A 3,898-nucleotide genomic window follows, 5' to 3' on the forward strand; every position below is an offset into this window, starting at 1 on the left:
GAAGACTAAGACCTCACTAAAAATGAGGTCAACATTATTTTACTCAAATTCACCAATTTACGCACAATTCAACCCAATTCGAAACCCTATTAATATACATGTCCTTCCTGACTAAAGTCGACGTTCCAGATGCACGGTGCGGTCTGTTTTATCATCCGGGGTGTTAAATGAAGTTATTTTGATCCAACCGGAATCGTTTAACAAGTAAAACACTGACCGACCCTCGCCTAAGCAAAAACCAAAGTCAAGCATAGCACTACCGGCAACAAGTCAAACGTCGTACGTAGTGGGGTCTGCTTATAGCTTTTAAACCCCTATAAGAGCTCAACTTGAGCTTCAATACGCCGGCTTTAATCGACTCAATCGAATGCTGAGGATTTGAAACCGTCCATATGAAACTTCAAAGAGCGAAGAAATGACTTGAATTCCTAAATATAGTGGGTCCCAATCCAGTCCTCTGTATATCTAAGGAAAAGGAAAGGAATACCTCATAAAATGAGGTCAACAGTACACAGTGTTGGCTAGGAGTGTTCACCCATAAAAATCTTGTGTAACCTGACATTGCTTGCACTTGACTCGTTTATGTATATATATCATCACCATCATCATCATGAAAATAACAAATTGATCTTGTGCTCGACTTGTAGAGTGACATATCATAATGCTTAACCACTCTTTGGTTAGTATAAGCATTTTATACATCACCATATCATTTGTGTTAAACTAAGCTTGGTGACTTCGGTTTCATGAATTAGAACCTAGATTGTACACTTGAGTTAATCGTTCCAGTGGACTTTAGTTACATAACCACTTGCTTCAACTTAAGTCATACACCTAAAGTAAGCCTTGTGTGATATTTCCACCTTTTATTATATACATTTGACTTCTGCACACATTTTTTATAACTAAAGATATTTAGTTTTAGATTACATCCATTTTGTGGAATTCCAATTGATAAATTTCAAAAAAAATCAATGTGCACATTAGACGCCACCATTCCAACCCCGCACCCGCCATCTCCCATCCCTTTTCTCTCTTCATGGATCCTGGACATGTGAGGAGAAAAAGAAAGGGTTCTCAACGAAAGATGGGAAGTTAAGGAAAAATGTTGGGGTAAATTTGTCGTTTTTACTCAATTCATGGATTTCTTAACAAAAAGACATTGAAAAAAGAATCTTGACTGTTTGATCTAAGTGGAGAGTTTTCAAAAACATGCACCTGATCCAAACCTCAACCTTGAGGACCTACATGATATTTATCCTACAATGATTGTGCTATCGTTTTGCAATTCCTTCAAAATTTCTAAGCATTAAAAAATATGGAAAGAATGTATATGCTTTATGTCCATTTCTTGCAGCTTCCCTTTCCTAGCCAGTTCTTAGAATTGCTTCACTCCACGATGCAAACCAGACCAAGCAAGTCCTCATATTACAACTCTTTTCTGTACCTCAAAAAATGCAATGTGTCAAAATTATTCCACGGAGAATTGTTATAAAAAAAAAATCTACAAGCACTTGTTAGGTTCAATAAGTATAGTTGGTCATTAGATAGAGTTAAGAGGTTAGAACATGCCTTAGTGGTCATATGCCAATGATGGATATTAAAAGGTTTAATAGGTAATTGAAGAGTAGTTCGTGACGTATAGGTTTTTAATGACTCTTATGATATGTTGTAAGCCCTATATATACTTCCTATTGGGTACTATCAAGTATGCACTGAAGTTTCTTCTTCCTCTTCTGAATCATGTGATTTCTTGGACATCCCAACAGCCTGCAGCTCCTATTTTTGCCCTTGATCCAATAAGCTTGTAACAATTAATGCTCTTGTTGAGACATATCCTCCTAATCCATCTTGGTCTCAAATTTCATTGGTCTAAAACTCCCGCAATTCTTATTGTCACCACAGACATAAAACTAAAAGAAAAGCTTCATTCCAACAAAAAACAAATATCCATTGTTGTCTTCATCACTTCCTCTTCATCTCACCTCCCACCTTTAATGCATCCCTCTGCAAAGCCTCCCCTTATATTTCCTGCATCCAGCAAACCAATAGCGCTGTGAGAAAACACCGAAAGACTTACCTAAATACTTGTCTTTATTACATGTTTCTCTTCATATATTGCATAATTTTGTATGTATTTGTGTGGGAAAACCCATAAAAAAGTTTCAGGAAGAATTGGTGAAGTTCACTTGAGCACCGCAATACTGGGCCTAGGGCCTAGCTCCTAGGCATTGTGATGGGTTTTCTCAATAGAATTTTTCCCGTGAGTTTGAGTAGTGCCAACTTCCTAGAGCCTCAACATCAGAAGACAGCGCCTCAACACCAATAAATCCAGCACGCCTCAATGCTATCTACCCAGCGCCTCAGTGCCATTCTCCGGAGCGTCGTAGCGTTATTAGCGCTAGACAAAATAACCAAAAGAAAGAGAACTTGGCACTACAGCATCATACCTTGGCCACCTTAACACATTCCCAACCCCGCAATGTCATCTCCATAGTGCTACAGCAAGACGGCCCAGACGGGAACTTCTAAGCATGCTCAAATTCAATTTTTTAGGGGGAAGGGCGGTTGACCGGAGTGGAAGGCTCAAGAAAATAGTCTAGGAGAGTAGGGAGTGAGTAGTGAATGTGAGCGTGTTTGAGTGAGTGAATTGCGAAAATATTGATTCCTAGTCTAACTAAGCAAGAGAAGAAGTAAAAGGAAGGAGAAGGAAAACTCGGCCAAGGCTAGGGGTGTAAACAAGCCAAACACGAGCAAGCCCAGACTCAGCTCGTGTTCGGCCCGTTTATATTTCAAGCTAAAAAAATATGCTCAAGTTTGACTCGTTTGCTTAGCGAGCTAAACACAAACTGTTCACGAACAAATAATTATTTTGACAACACTAATCACGTAGCTATAAGATTTTAAGAGTTGGGGCAAGATTTAAAAATTATTCTTTATATTAAAACATCATTTGAATCTAATTTAATAATTTTTATTCTATTTTATTAATTAATAATTTTAATTGAATGTAAATCTTTATAGTCTTGTAGTCAATTAAGTTTTTTTTTTAAAATAGTACTCATCAATAAATAAATAATATATATATATATACAATTGATAAGTAGTATTTCGAGTCAAAACGAGTCAAATATGAACGAACAAATCTTTGTTAGTGTTCAGCTCGTTAACATAGCAAACAAGTGAACAGGATGCGAACAACGAGCCGTTTTGACAGCCCTAGCCAGGGCTAGTGCGGTTGAATCATCCTTAGAAAAACCGGGTTCTTTATTTCAAATTTTATCTTATTAATCTCTTGTAAACACTTAGTTATATGGTTGAAATGAAATGTTTACAGTGTTTGTGTGATAAAAGCAAGCATGCTATGCTAAGAATCTTTTCTTTGGATTTGTAACATGGAAGCTGAGTGTTTGTAAAAAAAGATTTCTCGCAAGTTTAGTTCTTATGCCTATTTGTGTATTATATAAACTCATTTAAAATGAATGATGGCTACAATTCCAGTTTAAATTTTAATGTAGTTTAGATTTCGACAGAGTATAATTCAATATCAGGAAAATCATAACAAGGATTTAGGAGAATTGAACTATTGCTTTTAAACCTTAACAATCTTTAAGGGAAATTAAATTTTGTTTTTTAAATTACTAAGTACATAGACACATTACATTATGCTTTATAAATTAGGTTTTTAATTGCTTTCGACAGAAACTAAAAAACTATATTTGTTCCTAATTGACAACAATAGTTTTTTATGAAAACCTTCTCATCTAGCTCAACAATAATTTTGGATATTTAGTCAATCCAAAGGAAATTAAAACACAATTTCAATAAAGTGTTATTTTAAATAGAAAATTGGGTTTTCTAGCTATTACTTAGCTTTACTTTAAAAAGTCACATTTAT

The sequence above is a fragment of the Phalaenopsis equestris genome, unplaced genomic scaffold, assembly GCF_001263595.1.
Source record: "Phalaenopsis equestris unplaced genomic scaffold, ASM126359v1 Scaffold000002, whole genome shotgun sequence".
In the NCBI taxonomy this organism is placed as follows: Eukaryota; Viridiplantae; Streptophyta; class Magnoliopsida; order Asparagales; family Orchidaceae; genus Phalaenopsis; species Phalaenopsis equestris.